This window comes from Rhipicephalus microplus, chromosome 2 (genome assembly GCF_043290135.1).
Source record: "Rhipicephalus microplus isolate Deutch F79 chromosome 2, USDA_Rmic, whole genome shotgun sequence".
Classification (NCBI taxonomy): Eukaryota; Metazoa; Arthropoda; class Arachnida; order Ixodida; family Ixodidae; genus Rhipicephalus; species Rhipicephalus microplus.
The window spans coordinates 42,800,067-42,821,419 of record NC_134701.1 but is presented as its reverse complement, the minus strand read 5'-3'; the positions used below and the strand labels follow the sequence as shown (position 1 = coordinate 42,821,419).

Genomic DNA, 21,353 nt, shown 5'->3' with positions numbered 1-21,353 from the left:
TTTCAACCGTGATATCCTTAACCCCAGTTTGTTCCCTTATCCACTCTGCTCTCTTCCTGTCTCTTGAGGTTACACCTACCAATTTTCTTTCCATTGCTCGCTGCGTCGTCCTCAATTTAAGCTGAACCCTCTTTGTAAGTTTCCAGATTTCTGCTCCTTAGTAAGGTACCGGCAAGATACAACTGTTATATACCTTCCTCTTGAGGAATAGTGGCAATCTACCTGTCATAATTTGAGAGTACTTGCAAAATGTGCTCCACCCCATTCTTATTTTTCTAGTTACTTTAATCTCGTGGTTCGGCTCACGGTTCTTACCTACCCTAAGTAGAAATAGTCCTTTACAACTTCAAGTGCACTATTACCTATATGGAAGCGCTGCTTCCTTCCGAGGTTGTTGTACACTACTTTCGTTTTCTGCAGATTAATTTTAGAGCCCACTTTTCTCCTCTCTTTGACTAAATTCGTAATCATGAGTTGCGATTTGTCCCCTGAGTTACTCAACAATGCAATGTCAATGCAATGCCCCTGAGTACTCAACAATGCAACGAACTCTCCAATAAATCTTATCCCTAGCTGTTCCCATTCTAGGCCTATGAACCTGTAAGCACGTGTTAAATAAAATTGGGGAGGTTGTACCCCCTGCCTTACATTCTTCTTAATTGGTATTCTGTTAGTTTCTTTATGAAGCACTATTGTAGCAGTTGGTCCTCTGTATATATATATATATATATATATATATATATATATATATATATATATATATATATATATATATATATATATATATATATATATATATATATAGGCAGGCATGGTGGTTGAGTGGCCATAGCGTTGCATATAGTCTAGTAGATTCTCCGTGAGTGGTCACAACGTGGTTTATTTCAATGTTTCGGCCTAGAGTCTGGCCTTCATCAGGATTAAAGATACAGTTTGTTGGTGCTCAGCTTTATACAATCTCAAATCAGAGGGCAAAGAAAGGGGAAAAAAGACAGAAAAGAAAAAAAAGGAAAAAAGCAAAAGAAAAGAAAAAGAAGAAAAAAGAGAAGAAGAAGAGAAAAATAATATACGGTGGACTCCCCTCGGGCGCCCCCGTTCCACTCTTCCCTCCACTTACCCCCTCAACTCTTCCCTCCACTTCCCCCTTCACCTCTCTCCCCCTTCTCCCCTTCACCTTTCTGATGTCAGTGGTCGGTGTATGTTTCCTTTCACTAACGCATTCCTCCCGGCCAGACGGCGCTTCCTGGCACTGGCGGTTCGGTGTGGGGCAAAAAAGAGCTTTTTTAGGAAGTTCTAAGCCTTTAACTACTCGGAGTCCCGTAAACAATTCGTCGTAGAAGGAGGGGTGCCGCGTATTGTGGCAGAGGCTGGTAAGCGGGCATTTTAGGAAGGTTTAAGCCTTTAACTAGTCGGCACCCTGTCAACATTTCGTCGTAAAAAGAGGGGTGCCCCGTATTGCGGTAGAGGCTGGTAAGCGGGCGCAATGCGAATTCCTTGCCCGCTTCTGAATTACGCGTGTAGTGGGGGCCTCCCGGCTGTGCACAGGGTTGCTGTTGGGCATGTCATGCATGGCACAATTGATTGGGTAGTAAAATAAAACAGAAAACAGACGACAGCTGCACTTAAGAAGAGTAGTTACACTTGTAATTGTTTTGGGTTGTCCAGTGCCCTTCGCAGCTGCAGTGCCGTGAACTCAGTTACCAATGTCATTGTTGCCTTGATTGTTTTATAATGCTTTAATTGCTGCAAGTGTACCAGGATTCTCAATTATTCCTCTATCGAGGGTGTTAAATCGGTGGATAAGGTATGACTCTCGTTGTTCACAATCTCTATTTGATTTAAATCCCGTCTCTAAGAGCGTTACTGATAGTTTGTCGAATGCATGGTAGGGAAGATTGAGATGTTTTGATAGAGGTAGACTTGGGGCTGATTTCGCATGGGCTCTGTGATTATTGAAGCGAATCCTAAATGGTGTTTCTCTTTGTCCGTAATACTGCATACCACACACGTTGCATTCGAGTAAGTATACCACATTAGAGGAATCGCATGTTAGGTTTCCTCGTATGTTAATCGAAAACTTTGATTGCATGCTGGTTGCTTTGTCTGTTTCTCGCATCACCTTACATACAAGACATCGTGGCTTTAAACAAGGGCGGCATGAATTATTGGGGGGAGATGTGTTCATTTGGGAGTGGACAAGGGTGTCTTTGAGGTTACGTGGTCGTCGGTAAACGACGCCTGAAGTGGATGGGAATGCGCGTTTCAGACGTTCACTTTGTTCAAGAATGTTGTAATGTCGTTTAAGGATTTTGTTTATGTTGGGGAAGTTTGTGCTGTTAGTCAAGCAGAGGTTTGTTCGTTGTGGGTCTTCTCGTGGTGGTCACTTCATAAGTAAGTATTCACGCTTTAGTTTTCTCGCTTTTTGAACAGCGTAATTAATTACATGTAGGGGGTATTTTTGTTTCTCGAGCATACGTTTTAGCCTCTGTGAGCTCGTGTCAAAGTCAGCGTCTCTAGAGCAGATTCGCTTAAACCGGTGAGCCTGGCTGTATGGAATACTGTTTTTACAGTGGCGTGGGTGATCGCTTTGGTAATAGAGGTATCGTTGTCGATCCGTTGGTTTGCGATATAGGGTTGTAGAGAGCTTCTCTTGTACTATCGTTATAGTAACATCAAGAAAATTTACGGTAACTTGCGAGTATGTGTGTGTCAAGTGTATGTTCGGATGTACAGCATTGTAAGTGTCGATAAAGCTGAGAAGTTCGTCCTCGCTGTGGGTCCAAATAACAAAGATTTCCTCTATGTATCTTCTGTGTAACATTGGTTTCAAGGAACTTTGTGCAAGAAATTCAGATTATAGCTCTCCTACAAGTATGTTGGCATAATTAGGTGCCATTTTGGTGCCCATAGCGGTACCGCTGAATTGTCGAAAACACTCTTGGTTAAACTCGAATGAATTTAATTCGAGGACCATCCTTGTCAAAGTTGCAATGGCAGATAAATCTGGGGTGTCAGATTGTCTATGGTTTTTGTACATGTTTTGTAATGCAGCTATGCCGTCATCGTGAGGAATATTTGTATATAATGAAAAGACATCAAGAGTAACCAAGTACGAGTTTTTCGGCACACAGAGACCTGAAATGTCTCGAAGAAAATGTGTGGTCTCTTTTATGTACGACGCGAGGGTGCATGGAATGTGGCTTATTAGTTTGTCCACGTACCCTGATATGAGTTCAGTTATTGTACCGATGCCTGATATGATTGGTCGACCTGGGTTACCGGGTTTATGAATTTTTGGGAGGATGTAGAAGCGACCTGGACGAGGGTATGCTGCTCGCATCAGTTTGTGGTCAGTGTTGGTTATCTTTTCTGCATCCAACAGTTCCTTTAGTTCTGTTGATACGATACGTTTGTATTCGTCTGTCGGATCCCCTGGGAGGCGTTCGTAAAATCTTGAGTCGTCTAGTTGGCGGTATGCTTGATGTTGGTTGTAGTAAGGACTACAATTGCTCCTCCTTTGTCAGCGAGTTTTTTTGTTATGTCTGTCCTAGATGCCAGATTTCTCATACTCAATTTTTCTGATTTTGTCAAGTTTTCTCGGTTTCATTTCTGTCTGTGGTATTCGTGTACTATGTCTTTTTGTACTGCAGTATTATAAAGGTCCAAGCACTTGTCTCGATTACTGTTCGGTGTCCAATTATTTGATTTACGACAGTGTATTGTTTCGTGGTTAGAAGGCTTGTCCAAGAAATATTCGTGCAACCTTAAGCTTCGAGCGAAGTTGTCGAGGTCTCGGAGCAAGTGGAATTCATCGAAAAATTTTGTGGTCGGGCAGAAGCTTAGTCCCTTAGATAGCATTTTTTCTTCGTCATGTGACAAGCTCTTGTCCGATAAGTTCACAACCACAGTGTCACAGGGTGTGTTCCTAGATGGGTGTTCGTTTGTACCATTAGTGATTTCCTGGGTGGTGGTGTTGTAGTGATAAGGAACTATATCAGGGAACGCGGATTTGGGCACATGGTCTCTTTTGAATTTATGAATTTTCGTGGTCATGATGGCTTGGTATTTATTCTGTTCAAATTCTGTTATTCGCGTGATTTCTTCGTTCGATAAAGTGTTATGGCGGAGAATGGTGTTGGTCATAGCGACCAGTTTCTTTACTGCTTATCACTGCGATTAAGAGCGATTTCTGTTAATTTAAGATATGCCTAAAGGAGGACGTTTTTGCATGTTATTTGGTCTTGTTCATCTAGATTTGTAGCGGCTGGTGTGAAGGAGAGTGTCATACCCTTGGGGGCTATTCTAGCATGAAGGTACACTTGCAATGTTGATTTATGCATTTCATGTCTAATTCGTTTGTCAGCAACTCGTTTGTCAGCAATCAGTTTGACCACGTACCCTCAAAGCTCCAAAGTGTTCCCACCAAATCAGACGAGTCACATGTGAGAGCGAATCGAAAAGATAACATGGGTATACACATCTCTGTGTGGTGTTCCCAACAATGAGGTGGTGGATGTCCAGCTTCCACGTATGCCTGCTCAACTTTTTTCACATAAAAGTTCCTTTTGCCAGGGTCCACCTCGGCTCTATTGACATACTTTCATCACGGATAATGTTGTTGTGATGTAGTAGCTTAAAAATATGCGTGCATATCAGACTACAGCGCCACATCCCCTGGAAGGTGAGAAGATTGAAGGGGCATTGCAGCGCGCCCACTGAAAAAAGAAGAGGAGACGCTCGCGGAGAATGAAGCTGTTCGGACGCCGACAAGATGACGCTACATAGAGGATACATAGAGGACATCTTTGTTATTCGGACCCACAGCGAGGACAAACTTCTCAGCTTTATCGACACTTACTATGCTGTACATCCGAACATACACTTCACACACACATACTCGCAAGTTACCGTAAATTTTCTTGATGTTACTATAACGATAGAAAAAGAGAAGCTCTCTACAACCCTATATCGCAAACCAACGGATCGACAACGATACCTCCATTACCAAAGCGATCACCCACGCCACTGTAAAAACAGTATTCCATACAGCCAGGCTCACCGGTTTAAGTGAATCTGCTCTAGAGACGCTGACTTTGACACGAGCTCACAGAGGCTAACACTTATCCTCGAGAAACAAAAATACCCTTTACATGTAATAAATTACGCTGTTCAAAAAGCGAGAAAACTAAAGCGTGAAGACTTACTTATGAAGTGACCATCACAAGAAGACCCACAACGAACAAACCTCTGCTTGACTTACAGCACAAACTTCCCCAATATAAACAAAATCCTTAAACGACATTACAACATTCTTGAACAAAGTGAACGTCTGAAACGCGCGTTCACATCCGCTCCAGGCGTCGTTTACCGACGACCACGTAACCTCAAAGACACCCTTGTCCACTCCCAAATTAACACATCACCCCCCAATAATTCATGCCACCCTTGTTTAAAGCCACGATGTCTTGTATGTAAGGCGATGCGAGAAACAGACAAAGCAACCAGCATGCAATCCAAGTTTTCGATTAACATACGAGGAAACCTAATATGCGATTCCTCTAATGTGGTATACCTACTCGAATGCAACGTGTGTGGTATGCAGTACATCGGACAAAGAGAAACACCATTTAGGATTCGCGTCAATAATCACAGAGCCCATGCGAAATCAGCCCCACGTCTACCTCTATCAAAACATCTCAATCTTCTCGACCATGCATTCGACAAACTATCAGTAACGCTCTTAGAGACGGGATTTAAATCAAATCGAGAACGTGAACAACGAGAGTCATACTTTATCCACAGATTTAACACCCTCGATAGAGGAATAATTGAGAATCCTGGTACACTTGCAGCAATTAAAGCATTAGAAAACGATCAAGGCAACAATGAAATTGGTAACTGAGTTCACGGCACTGCAGCTGCGAAGGGTACTGGACAACCCAAAACAATTACAAATGTAACTACTCTTCTTAAGTGCGCTGTCGTCTGTTTTCTGTTTTATTTTACTTCCCAATCAATTGTGCCATGCACAACATGCCCAACAGCAACCCTGTGCACAGCTGGGAGGCCCCCACTACACGCGTAATCCAGAAGCGGGCAAGGAATTCGCGTTGCGCCCGCTTACCAGCCTCTACCGCAATACGCGGCACCCCTCCTTCTACGACGAATTGTTTACGGGACTCCGAGTAGTTAAAGGCTTAGAACTGCCTAAAAAAGCTCTTTTTTGCCCCACACCGAACCGCCAGTGCCAGGAAGCGCCGTCTCGCCTGGAGGAATGCGTTAGTGAAAAGAAACATACACAGACCACTGACATCAGAAAGGTGAAGGGGAGAAGGGGGAGAGAGATGAAGGGGGAAGTGGAGGGAAGAGTGGAGGGGGAAAGTATAGGGAAGAGTGGAAGAGGGGCGCCCGAGGGGAGTCCACCGTCCATTTTTTTTATCTTCTTCTTCTCTTTTTTGTTCTTTTTCTTTTCTTTTTTCCTTTTTCTTTTTTTTCTTTTCTGTCTTTTTTTCTCTTTCCTTGCCCTCTGATTTGAGATTGTATAAAGCTGAGCACCAACAAACTGTATCTTTAATCCTAATGAAGGCCAGACTCTAGGCCAAAACGTCGAAATAAACCACGTTGTGACCGCTCACGGAGGATCTACTGGACTATATATATATATATATATATATATATATATATATATATATATATATATATATATATATATATATATATATATATATATATATATATATATATATATATAACAAGCAAGTGAACGTACGAGAGAGATATACTTTGGTGCCTAACGTTTCACTCGTGCCCCGGCTGAATGTTAGGCGTAAAAGTATTGCTCTCTCGTGCGTGTACTCGCTTGTAATTTTAGGGTTGACGCTCCTTATAGCGGCACCTGTTCATCCCTCGTAATCGAAGTAGTAGTGTGTAAACAGTATTACATTTTGACCTCCATTGTGGTGCCGGTGAGAGTTTTCTTCGTGCGTTGTTGAGCAATAAAAATTCGCAGCGTGCGCATTAACTAAAAGCCGAATTCTTCTGTCTCTCATTCCCACTTAGCAGCCGTTTTTATGTACATTGAGCATTATCTGACGAGAAATGGTTGCTACGTTATACTCGCTGGGTATAACCTCCTTGGTTTTAGAAAGGCTTAGCGAGCGTTGGGCCGCAGTGCCATGGATACAGTGAACTAGTATATACCATGAACTCGGGGTGGTTAAAGGTGGGAAGTGTACACGAAGCGCAAGCCGTAAGAAAGTGTACGTGTGCCACCTCTCGTTTAGTCTTTGGAGTGTCAGCTGGATGGCGGTGCTTCTATATCGGGAATATATGATTAAAAGATGCAAGATGGTGGTACTTTGAGCGTTGAATAGATGGACGAACGGACACACAGACAGATGCATGGACGGACTCACGGATGGCTGCACCGACGGATGGACGCATGGACGAACACAGGGGCGGATGCATGGACGAACGTAAAGATGGACGCACAGGTGGACGTGCGGATGCACGAACAGACGCACGCACGGACGGGCGAATAGGCGCACGGACGGTCATACAGACGGACGCATGGACGGACGGATGCTTCGCCCCACTCTCCATCATTCACTCCGATGATATGCTGCCATTTTTTTTAGTACCAGACCCGTGAACCTCCTGCTGAATATATATATATATATATATATATATATATATATATATATATATATATATATATATATATATATATATATATATATATATATATATATATATATATATATATATATATTTATATATATATATATATATATATGAATAATTTGTTGTATTTGTATTTATTGTATATTTCTTCAGCATTGTGTTTCTCATTCAAGCGTTCTTTGTCACACTGCTAAACAATAAATCTTGTGCTCAATACACTTGCCCAGACTGCATTTTAAACTTATTACACTGCTTTGGGTTTATGACCAGCACCTTTCAATTTATGAGCTTAAGTTACATGATAAGTGTGTTAGTAGGCCTTTGTGATTTGTGCGTTGCCTGAAGATTTGCCTGTGTTGCACTTTCGTCATTACAGAACGCTTCGGAGCCGTGAGGACATTGTAAAGATATGTGTGAATATGTTGCACACTGGTATACAAGCGACAATCGGGGAATAAGCAAAATATTCTGTCGCGCGCACGCGTGCGCGCGTGGATGTGTTCAGATGTTAGCAGAACGTGCGAAGCTTCAATACGAATGTTATTTTTTTACTTGAGTAGATCTCAGCACACGTATGAAGAGTTACACTGTAACATGCTTGAGCGTGGCCTATTACACCTTGAATTTTTCTGGCATTTGTCATTAAAAGGAATCTCTGTCCAGTGAAAATCATTGTTGTGATCGACTTCGGTGAAATGTGTTCCAGCGGGTGCAAGTATGGCCACCACTGCTGCGTTAATCCCGTCGCCAAGTCAACCTAAAATTTTCGCGGCCGAGATTTCTGCCGATAGTCTGATAGAGTACCGATGCCTTGACAAACACTGAAGCACGTTTTTCTGCGTGTTGAATTTATTCACTGCAAAAGTGTGCAGGAATGAAATTGTGGCACCGCTTTGTTTCGAAAACACGTCAGCGCGAAGCGACGAAAAAAAAGTGGGTACGAGGTGGGACGGGGGCACAAAAAATTTGGGGAGGTGTTAGCCCCCTACCCCTTCCTGGCTACGCTTCTGGTTGTCAGCTCCAAAGTGTTCCCACCAAATCAGACGATTCACATGTGTCATACCCTTGGGGGCTATTCTAGCATGAAAGTACACTTGCAATGTTGATTTATGCATTTCATGTCTAATTCGTTTGTCAGCAACTCGTTTGTCAGCAATTAGTTTGACCACGCAACCTCAAAGCTCCAAAGTGTTCCCACCAAATCAGACGATTCACATGTGAGAGCGAATCGAAAAGACAACATGGGTATACACATCTCTGTGTGGTGTTCCCAACAATGAGGTGGTGGATGTCCAGCTTCCACGTCTGCCTGCTCAACTTTTTTAACATAAAAGTTCCTTTTGCCGGGGTGCACCTCTGCTCTATTGACATACTTTCATCACGGATAATGTTGTTGTGATGTAGTACCTTAACAAAATGCGTGCATATCAGACGACAGCGCCACATCCCCTGTAAGGTGAGAAGGGGCATTGCAGCGCGCCCATTGAAAAAAGAAGAGGAGACGCTCGTCGAGAACGAAGCTGTTCGGACGCCGACAAGACGACGCAAGGGAGCCTACGGTGAACCTGGATCTACGCGCGAGGTTCGAAAAGTCGGGTTCTTGTCCTCGAGCCATTGACGTTCTCGGGGCACGGCGTGTCGGCGGGGCCAGGCAAGAGTTCTGAGTGAGTGGCCCTGCGGACATCTCCGGTACAGCGAGCGCCCTCGAAAGACCGGAGCTGCCGACCACGTCCAGTGAGCTGACGTCGCTGACAATGTGCGGCGACGCCTAGACCTGGTGATGCCCTCTACAGTGGTGTGCTGACCTCGCACCCAAGCGACGGCAGCATCCGAGTACGCAACGGGTCCCACTTCAAGGCACCGGGCTACGGCACAGACTGTGAGATTGTTTATTTTCTTATGTTTGTGAACAGCGTGCGTGTACGACTTTCGTACTGTGTCTGCAATAGTTTTTTTCATCTAATACAAATTCCTTTTGTTTTCTTCACTGTCTCCATCTTCCTCGCGTCACACGCCTTGCTATGTGATGAACCTATCCACGACATACCTGGCGTCCGCGAGACAGGACTACTCTTGTTACATCTAAGAAGAGCATCACATCGCATATGTGTGTGTGATGGTCGATGATGGAGGCAGATAAGCTGACGGCGATCGGAAAGGAATTGGGGTTAAGTGGGTCAGCACTAAAAGAATGGATGGACCAAGAACGCGCACACGAAAAAGAGGCACGTGACGTTTGTCTGGTTGAACGAAATGCCGCGAAAGAAGCCGAGGCAGAGGCAGTCGCTAGATTACAAGCAGAGAAGGAAGTTCTGGAGCTCAAGTTAAGGTTGCATCAGCTAGGTGCGACAGCAGGTAGCACAACTACTGGGCAGCTTACCGAGGGTGTACCCATAGGCACCACTCAGAGCTACTGAAGTCCACACAAACTCATCCCAGCCTTTAACGAGGAGCGCCATGAGCTGGACGCATATATACAGCGATTTGAGCGCGTGGCTACTAGTCAAGACTGGCCGCAATGCAAATGGGCCCTATCACTAAGCCTTTGCTTGACCGAAGAGGCCTTGAGTGTAGTTGGTAGGATGGCACCGGAACATGCCACGGACTACGTAACGTTGAAGAAAACGCTACTACAACGCTTTAGGTTCACAGAAGAAGGCTATCGAACAAAATTTCGATCAGCAAAACCAGATAATTCTGAAACGGGCACGCAGTTTGCTGGGCGTCTATTAGGTTATTTAGACCATTGGCAAGAAATGGCCAAGACAGACCGGACCTACGATGCTCTGCGAGACAAAATTCTCTCGGAGCAGTTTCTCGCACAATGCCATGAGAAACTCGCTGTGTTTCTTGAAGAAAGAAACTGTGAAAGGCTTGAAAAACTTGCGGAGGCTACAGACCACTACTTGGAGGCCCAGGGGATGATTAACCTTGGCAAATGTAAAGGCAATATCCTGGATCTACCTCGCGCGTAGATCCAGTTTGACCTGAGCAAGCCTCCAGGTCAAACTCGAACTTCTGAACGGCAAGATGACCAAGAGAGACCGCAGTGTTTCCTTTGCAACAAAAAGGGTCACATAGCTGCTGATTGCTGGACCAACACAAAAGGTCCAGGTACAAAGCCACCCTTTTGTGGAAAATACCGCCACACTGGGCATAAAACAGGTGACTGCTCCAAAAAGGCCAACAGCGTTGAGAAGGCCTCATGCTCTTTTCAACAAAGAGATGGAGCCAATATAATTTATTCAGAGTCGCAGGCTTTCCTTTGTGTTCCTTATAGTCCGGAGTGCGCAGAAACTCACCCAGCCAAGCTGAAGGAAAAATCGATGCCCACGGGCAAAGGTGTACTCGAAGGATATCCCGCAACAGTACTGCGAGATACCGGATGCGATTCAATCATTGTCAAAAGATCTCTTGTGGCGGATAGCAAGCTGACTGGAAAGCTTTCCTCGATTTACCTCTTAGATGGATGGTTGATGAAGCTGCCTGAGGCACACGTGGAAATTTTTTCACCTTTTTTCAGTGACAAAACTCGAGCCCTTTGTATGAATACTCCTTTATATGATGTTGTCTTAGGAATTGTGGAAGGCGTTCAAGATGCTCACAATCCTGATAATGATTGGAAGAGCCGTTTTTACACCCGGAACACTGCAGAAGAGTATTGTGGCGCAGAAAAAATCTGATTGTGCACACGAACCCTTGTATGCAAAGACTTTGAGGTCGGCTGCAAGGAAAACACGTTTCAAGACAAAAGTTTCTGCAGTAAACCGACAGGCAGGGAATCCACATCAACTTCCGACTCCAGTTATTAACCTCTTGGACATCAGGCCACAGGATTTTAGAACCAAACAGGGGGAAGACAGCAGCCTGCGGTAATGCTTCGAAGCCGTTAACAAAGAGGTCAAGACAAGGTTTGCTAAAATATTATTCTTTATGAAGGTCGGAGTCCTCTATCGCAACTACACCTTTCACTTTAAGAGGCAGGTGAATCAGCTTGTGGTACCAAGGTGCCTCCGACATTTTGTTATGAAAATGGCCCACGAAGGCATCCTTTCGGGCCATCAGGGAATAAACCAACTACAAACCGGGTACTCGAAGAGTTCTACTGGCCAGGGGTTCAGTTAGACATCACACGATTTGATAAATCATGTGATAAATGTCAAAGAACTATTCCCAAGCACTTGGTGGGTCGTGTACCTCTTGGCAACACTCCTATAATTGACGCCCCGTTCAAGAAAGTAGCCAAATAGCTGAGACTATCCTGCGGAATAATAGGTCAGAGCAGAGGCAGGCACAAGATCTGAGCAAAACGGATACTGAGCGTGAAATGATAGCCGGTGTTCTATGCAATCACCAGATATCACACAGGCTCAAGAAACTCGCAAAACCTGTGGGAGTTCGTGTGCTGTTATCCACATCATTCAAATAAGCAGCCTCACCAAATCTACAAACCCCCGAAAACGCAGTCATCACATGAATGTACAGTTCAGCATGGAGACAGGTATTTGGCATTCTCCCGGGAAGTTGTCTATAGGACCCCTCTTTCCTGCAGTGCTTGTTATATCGGTACGACCAGCAGCTGTCTGAACGATCAACTGAGAGAGCACCCCAACAACGTTAGAAACGAGAAAGATGGTTTTCTTGCTCAGCACTGTACTGAGTGCAACTGTGTGCCCCTTTTCAAGGACACAGTGACGCTGTAAAAGCACAGGGATAAGTGCACCCGAGTTATCGTCGAGGCCGCGCAGATGGCACGCGAACGAGTGTCATGCATTAGCAAGCCCTCCATCCCTCTGTCCGAGAAGAAACTAAGGTTCCTTGAAGGTTTCGGTGCGCGCAAGTAGTTATATAGTTTTACTTTTTCGTTTCGTTTCCTTATAGACTTTTCTTTGACTTTTTTTGTGCTTTTGTTTTTTTTTCCTTACTCATGCATTGCCCTGTCTGCCACATGGTTTTTGTCACATGATTTACTGTCTCCTCTATGCGTTTTCGCGCTCTGCGCAGTAAACTCAGAAGTTAGCGCTCGCGTCCTTCGTGTTTTTCTTGTATCTTTGTCGTCGTTCTGTTCTCGCGCTTTAATTTTTGTCATTTCATACCAATTAGCACAAGCTGCCACGCTTCTAAGTATAGTTCCGGCGTCATTGGTTCTAAGTTCTCATTATTTTATGTATAACAAGGCAATGCATTACCCTGAAATTTACACTCCTTTGTTTCATTGCTAGGGACAAACCACTCCATTGTGCGGCAATGCATGATTCTGTCAAAACATCATTTTCTAAATGAAAAAAATTGCTTATTTCATTCAGTCTAGGTAGATTCAAGATTGAACACACTTGTTTGAAGAAAAAAACAGCACCTATATAAGTGTGTTCTCGAATGCCGCTGGGCCAAATTTATCCACGTTTTATTCGGTGCATGACATTATAATTTAGTGTGCAGAGAATAATATAGGTCTTTCACACTTATTGAAAAAGGCTGAGCTGTTTGTGAAGGCGCTGTTTGATGAACTTACCACTTCTTGCTAATTACGAATAGAGAAGAGATCATCACTCCTAATAGCTTGAACTTTTGTTTGAATGGAGCTCTCTAGTGCTTTTTGCCACGTTTCTTTTTGTATATAATACACAATACCGCAAATCTTCTTTATGAGGTCCAAATGAAAAAATCTGGTGAGGTAACTGGTGCGGAAAAAAGCAGAAACTTGCTTTCAAAGGAAGTTTAGACTTCCAGAATGAACTGTGAGCCGTATCAGCATAAAAAGAGGTAGGATTTTTTGTACTACCTTATGGTGTATCTTTGAAAAACGCAAGAAGCTGTTTCTTTTGTGTTTATTCGGTGCCCTGCTCTATCTCTGCCAAATGAAGAGGTAAAATCTAAGAAACTCTGCTCTCAACTTGATCTGAAAAAAGTGGCACAAACTATAAAAAAGTGAAAATTGGGCTCTTTATATGTTTTTATGTGACATTCATAAAGAAGATTCGTCTTCTTGCGTAACGATGTCAGAAAAAAGAACGTGGAAAAAGCATCATCAAAATCGAAGCTATTATGAATTCATGGTTACTTCTTTACCCATAATTTCATTAAGTTGTAATATTTATTAAAGAGCAGCCTCGTGTACAGTTCGCTGCTTATTTTGATAGATGTGAAATACTTGTAGTATACTCTACCAACTAAAGAACAAATTTTATTCATGGAAGAAACCATCAATGAATTTGGCTCTGTAGCATTCGAAAATACATGAATAGGTGCTGTTACTTTCGCATACCTGGTGTCCTTATTTCTTATATGTACATTTGATAAATGGAATAATGAAATTTTTTACCACAAAATTCAGTTCCTATACGGTCTTGCGTCGCCACACCATTGATGGAGTTAGTTTCTAGCAGCGCTAGATAGAGCTTTAAGTGTACGCCTAAAAGTAGCAGCGTTATTAGAACTTTCACAATTGTCTATGATTATCTCGTTGTTTTAAAATGCAATGCTGATACCTTCCAATGTGTTAGCAGTCGCCTCATCGCACTGTTGAAAGAGTGTCTATCTTCACAGGTCAATTCCACACCAAATGCCACGGTAAAGAATCATTCGGTTTCTAGATCTGCGGCTGTCATTTGATAATGAACCTACATGCTAGATGTACGGTCGTGTTGCAAATTTTGCGGACTGTGGCGACGTGTGTCGAAAAGCCCTGTGGAGCATTGTGACGGCTGCCTACGAAGCTCGAGAGCACACATTGCGCACGCACACTCTTTCTTACCTACCAGCCTGTTCTATCACTCTCTTCAACAATTGGCGTACCTAAATGCCAGAAGAAGCGCCAGGTGTCACTCTTTCTGTAGCCATGAAACCACCAAGTGATTACATTGAGACAACAGCACGTAATTTGTACTTGCGGTGATTAGCGCGCGCCGCATTCCGCGCTAGTCGCAGACTCTCAGTAACTCCAGAAACATGCGTGTGGTGTCAGTTTTTCGAACATAGATCCTAATGACAGGGTACCTTACATATTTTTTTCATAGAAGACATGCACGGTGGACTTTCACGTAGTGTTTTGCAGAAGTGTCTTGGCGAGTGTGTGGTGAGTGTCTGTCACGGGGTCGTGACGTTGACAAAAGGGGAAGGCTTCAGGTGGAAGATGAAACTGTTTCTTTTGGCCAAACGCATGGTTACGCAAAAGAAAAGCCAGAGTACAGCAAGATACTCGCACTGACAGAGGCAGACAGAGCATCGGCCGTCGATCAACTGGCAAGCGGTGAAGCGCGTCGGCATTTATGGGCTTCCCAACTTCAGCCAGGGGGCGCTGCGCCGCGCGCGTTTCGCCGCCTTTCTAGCGAAAGCCGGTCGCTCGGTGCCCCGCTCCCACTTTCTGCCTGCACAATTTGAGAACGTTCACGCACTCTACGCGCGCTGTTATCTGGGCACCCTCCACGTGCAGCGTCACCTGTGGCTTGCTCTGAAGGTTCAAAAAGAATATAAAAACGTTTTCATGATGTGAATTTTATCTGAACTGAGAGCGACTCATTGAAAACCTTTGCGGGACCAAGCTAGTCAAACACGTTGTGTTTGATCGAGTGGAATGTGAATGTCGATGGTGAACAGCTGCTTTTCCATGACATTAGAAGGGAGGCGAAACGCGCATTTGCTGCGGCATTCGTGTCTTCTAGGCGCTGTTGGCAAACTAACACCACACTTTCGCGTGCATTTGTATATAGCGTTCGGATTTCTATTGCTTGAATGCCATGTTTGTCTCGCGGATTTCAATTCACTAGGAGGTCAGTATGAAGAGACTAAACTTACGTGTGCCCTGTTCAGTCCCTAGCACCATTACAATGCGGTGTGTTAAGCTTCATAATAATTTCGCTTTTTCCGAGGTTCTTATCCGATGTTAACAAGGTTGTATTTTAAGATGAATGACACCTTTGATTTTTGCATCTGCTTTAAAGGTATAACGATGCGCACAAAAAAGTTTTTTGTGTCCACTTCGACCATGCATGTTTTTGCAGCGCATGTTTTATTTCGGATAATATGTACGCCTGATCACGCAGCATGTTCACTGATTCTAATGCCGACTAGTTTGTTTTGACAGCTCCCTTGGTCGTCGTCATATCACACAATACCCACTATAATCAAGGATGTTTTAATTACGGCGAAATTTACCAGTAATAACTGCGTCAAATTTCGGGAAATTATAGAAAATTTTACATATGCCTTGTTTTTTTTTCAACTCGTTTTCATAGCCGCAGGTGCATATGACCCGCGGCTCGGACGCATGCAAGGACATAATATTTTACGTGCCAAAACCATCAGAAGGCGTGCTCTGGTTTGAGACTTCTGGTTGATTCCAGCCCCCTGAGGTTTTTTTTTGGATTTTAACGTGCACCTAAATTTATTTGAAGTGCATACGGTAGGACGACAACTGACAGACGGCGTACACACACAGAGCGTCACTTCTGTTTACATTAAGCATCATAAAACCTTACGCTTGAAATATGCAACACCAACGCACCCTGTATCATTCTTGCACCAAAATCTGAGCGCACTGTTACTGCGTTTCGCTCCCTTGCAAATGCAGCTGGCTTTTCTGGGAATCCAACTCATGACTTTGATCCTAGCATGACAACACCTCATCATGCTAACTTATCGGTGGGTGTTGCTTGCAAGACCTGTACGCATAAATTCTCAGCGCAAACCCGCAGCACGAAATTATTTACAATAAGTGGTGGTGACGAGAAGTCTACAGCCATCACCTAAATAAAACACTTGTTGGGCTGACAGCACGGTATATTAAACACATTAAGCAAGCAAGCTCCACCGCTTCCGCACTACCGATTGTTGTCCCGGAAAGCTAGAGCCCAATCGCGAAATGTACAGCGCTTGTCTGTTTTCCGTAGTTTCAGTTCACAAACACGCATTCTTTTGTCATGAGTCCGGCCATCGCGTTTATTTCAGTCAAATAATAGCTTGAAGCCCTGTGCACGAGAAAAAAATTTCAAAGTAACGAAACCACGGGGTATCGGCGAACTACCATAATCCACTTTTGACGCCTTTGCTTCTCGCACTGCTCACATTAGAAACGGTAAAGTTTGACGGGCAGATTCTTGGTCTTTGTCGTGTTTAAACTTTTGTGGAAGCTCACAATGCAGCAGCCGTGCGTGCATCTTTTCCAGAATTGCGAAGTAGCGCTGCCCATAGCGTGCAAAGGCAAGATAAGCGCAAGATAAATGCAAGAGTGGTGGCCGCGACGGTATCAAGCACCACATACTGATCTGGTTTCCTGCACATGTTGGACAGGTTCAAGACGCTCCCTCCAACCTCAACGAGTCGGCCCACGAGGCCCCGCGCGCGCTAACCGACCACGCCGGTTCCGGGCAACGATTCGGGGCCAACGGGGTTGAGGAAAACAGGGACGCGCCTGCCACGCACAACGAAATAACAAAATATTTTTACCTCGCGCGAACAGTATATCCACTCTCTCATCCGAATCCTAATAGGCCATAGGCCCTTACGCTCAGACTACTGCAGACCGACACGTACGCAAACCTGAGATCTCTTCACGCTATTGGTCCTGACGTGTTACCCAATGACGCTTTCCCAGCATGTGGGGATGTATCCACGCTGGCGCAAACGCTCTGGGAGTGCAAGGCAATGTACACTAACCCCAACACTACATCGATCAAGTAGGAGGCAGCCCTACGCAGCTCCCTCCTGGCCGGCCGACTTTGGACCGTCCAGCAGGCCCGCGGAAGGATGGAAATAAACAATAAGTGCAAACGATAAAGCACACCCCCAACAACAAAATACAATTCTTGGGTTCGCGCATAAAATGGCTTGCGGCGCACGACACGGACGACTTCAGGTCGTGCACGGCGCCATTGAGAGTTTGTAATGTCGTCGAGAAGAACCTTATAGTCGAGTGTACCGAGACGTCGAACCAACCGGCATGGTCGGAAGTAGCGTCGCAGACGTTTTTCAATAAGTCCACGTTGGCGTAGAGGTGTCCACACCCAAACATGGTCACCAGGCTGGTATTTCATGAAACGGTGTCGAAGATTGTGATGGCGGCTGCTGGTCGTTTGATGCTTTTTGATGCGGAGGCGGGCGAGTTCACAAGCTTTATCGGCACGCTGGAGGTAGACAGTCACGTCGATATTTTCTTCGTCGCTGGCATTAGGTAACATAGCGTGTAACATCATGGCTGGACTTCTTCCGTACAGCAACTTGTACGGCGTCATCTGCGTCGTTTATTGGACGGGCGTGTTGTACGCAGAGGTCAAGTACAGAAGGATTGCATCTTGCCTTTTGTACTCGACGTTGACGTACATGGCCAGCGTATCAGCGATGGTCTTAATAAGACACTGGGTCAGGCCATTCTTTTGTAGATGGCAGGCGGCAGTCTGGCGGTGACTTGTGTTGCTGTACCTCCGGATCACCTGAGTTAAGTTCGTGGTAAAGGCCGTACCTCTGTCTGTGATGACCTCTGGAGTTCCGTGACGTGAGACGATGTTCTCGACAAAGAATTTCGCTACCTTGGTGGCATTTACATCGTGCAAAGACCTTATCTCGCCGTAGCGGGTGAGGTAGTAGTAGCTACGATGATCCGTTTGGTTCTGGAATCCGACGTCGGGAACAGACTCGATGAGTTGGTGCGTGCTTCATCTGTCCGTCCGTCCGTGCATTTCTCTGCTAAGCCCCGTAGAGCAATTATTCGTGCTTTTCTTGGAAGTTCGTGCATGCGTCCATGCTTCCGTCTGTGCAACGCCTCCTCTATTTCTTTCAGTGCCAGTGCAAACGTGCTTTTCTCAACGAGAACCATTGGTTTGCCTATATAAAATGAGGGAAATAGAGAGAAGAAACATTTATTGATACCCAGGCTAGTTTTTATGGTTGTGGTGGATGGTGCCCCCACTGGCTACAGCGACTCGCCGGGCCTGGTCCAGGATCACCAGTTGGCTTCCCAAGTCCAGTTACATAAGCCGCGTCTCCCACAAACAATTCAGGAAATCGCTATTCAACAAAAGCGAGATGGCAGCCTTCGGATGTTGTGTCCACTGGTATATATTGTGCTCCAATGTCGGTGTTGCTCCACACTACGGAGATGTGTCGCTGTATCTTTGAGGGTACATCTGTGTAATCTGTGTAAATGTGGAGAAGTGTTTGTTTACAAGTGGCGCCTGTCCCGTGTTTTTCTCTTGTTTAGGTTGGGATGACGGGGAGCTTTGGTTCGCCTACCTAGTCTTTGAAATTCGAGAATTTCTCGTTCCCCGCAGGGGCGCCTGCGGAAGTAGGCGTTTGGTGTGTAGCGACACCACGGACCCGAGCTAACGGGGGAGTTTCTACTCCCTCCCACGCCTAGCCGTGCGTGGCTTTGCCGTGCCCGGGGAAAAGGGGATCCTGGGGGTTGAGCTGATGCTGGGTGATTGGACCTTTAAGGCCCCCCAGCTGAGGCAACACACCTCTTTGGCCCCGGCTTCACGTAGACGGCACCCCTGGGCTGACCCACCCAGGGGAAATCGGCAGTCGCCTTTTCCTATCCCTCTCTCCCTACATCTTCGTCTTTCTTACTTTTTTAGCTTTCCTGTCTACTTCTCTCTTCTGTTTACTTCCAATTTTCCTGGCGGCAAGGGTTAACCCTGTGCAAATAGCCTACCTTGGTCTAGGCGCATTGGGTTATGGCAGTGTTGTACGGCTGACGTCTGCAAGCTTTCAGCACCTGCAAACTTGCAGCGTCCCCTTGTTGGGCTCCGTGGTGGGCGGCCGCCAACGCTGCTGAACAAAAATAAGACCGGCATGCATGGAGCATTCCCTCAACTGTCTGATCGTACCGGCCTAAAGCGGGTACGCACCGACGACATAAATTTCTTCAACCAGCCAATAGAAACTTTTCCCCACTACCACGTCATTCACTGTGAAAAAACCGGAAAGCAAGCCAGGACCGTATCTCCTTTCGTAGTTGCCAGGTGTCTTACTGAAACGCTCGGGGCTGGATACAAAGTAACGAAGATGGCTAGCGGAGATCTTCTCCTAGAAATTCGGGACAAAGCACAATTTGTAAAGCTAGACAGCCTCTCAACGTTTGGTGACGTACCAATCACCGTAACACCACACAGATCCATGAACATCACTCGCGGAGTGGTATCTGATGCAGACTTACTTGAACTCACCGAAACTGAACTTTTGGAAGGGTGGAAGAGCCAAAACGTCACTAATGTACAGAGAATTATCATCAGAAGAGATAATAAGTAAATACCGACGAAACACTTAATACTCACGTTTGCATCCAGTAAACTACCAGATTCCATTCAAACAGGGTACACCAAGACATCTATCAGGCCGTATATACCTCGGCGTTGCTTCCAATGCCAGAGGTATGGCCATGGCTCTAAAACCTGTCGTGGTCGCCAGACCTGTGCACAATGTGGAGTCCTAGGCCACGTGTCTGAGAACTGCAAACAACCGCCACACTGTGCAAACTGCGAAGGAAACCATGCCGCATATTCACGCTCCTGCACTTATTGGAAAAAAGAAAAAGAAATAATTACATTAAAGGTAAAGGAGAACATAACATTTAAGGAAGCACGGCGAAGAGTCGCTCCATTCTATGGACCTACATACGCTGATGCGGCGCGTCAGGGGGAACCGCCGCACCAGCCTTCGCCACTTCTTCGGCCCGCGCATACCGAGCGGACGGTTGTGGCATCTGCCCCCAAGGCGGCTGTAGCCCAGGCTACACCGCCTACTCCCAAACAGAGACCGGAGACTCCAGAGTCCTCGGGTCTCAAGGCCTCCCCTCACCAGGCGAGGCCCGTAATCCGAACTAACAGCCTGCATGTGCGGGCATGCAGTGCCTCCGAGGAGGCAATGGATACGTCGGCACCCTTGGTGCCGAAAGAGCGGCGTGGCTCCTTGGAGCGCGCCAAGAAAACGAAAAAGCAAATAACAGGGCCCGGTGATGGCCCTGTTAAGTGAACTCAAATTCCCCGTCTAAACAGCCACTCGCTCTTCGTACACACAGCACTATTTTACATTCACCATCAACACTCAAATTATACAATGGAACGTCAGGGGCCTCCTCAGGAACCTTGACAACATCCAAGAACTCTTACATGAACACTCGCCAAAAGTGCTGTGTGTACAAGAAACACACCTTAATTCAAAACACACAAATTTTCTTCGTAAATACGTTATTTTTCGAAAGGACCGAGATGATGCCATGACATCATCCGGAGGTGTTGCCATCATAGTAAATCAAGGAATTGCATGCGCACACTTACAACTCCAAACATCCTTTGAGGCAGTGGCTGTTCGAGTGGTTCTTTTTGATAAACTGATCACAATCTGCAGTATTTACATTCCTCCTAGCTATCAGCTGCAAAAACGTTATTTATACTCTTTAATTGATGAACTTCCGGAGCCCTATGTTCTCCTTGGAGACTTCAATGCGCATAGCACGCTATGGGGTGATTCTCGGTATGACGAGCGAGGTCGACTGATCGAACAGCTCCTTCTCTCGTCGAGCGCGTGTCTCCTGAATCGAAAAGAACCAAACTATTATAATCTCGCTGATAACACCTACTCCTCCATAGACCTAAGCATAGCATCTCCATCTCTTGTGGCTCTACTCCAGTGCAATGTCGTCAGTAATCTGTACGGAAGTGACCACTTCCCCGTAGTTT

General features: G+C 45.4%; 1 pseudogene; it reads right to left on the bottom strand.

Annotated features, from left to right (window-relative positions):
• LOC142788947 (transient receptor potential cation channel subfamily M member-like 2) overlaps positions 1-21,353 on the bottom strand; it is a 1,303,464-nt pseudogene that overhangs the window by 1,176,892 nt on the left and 105,219 nt on the right.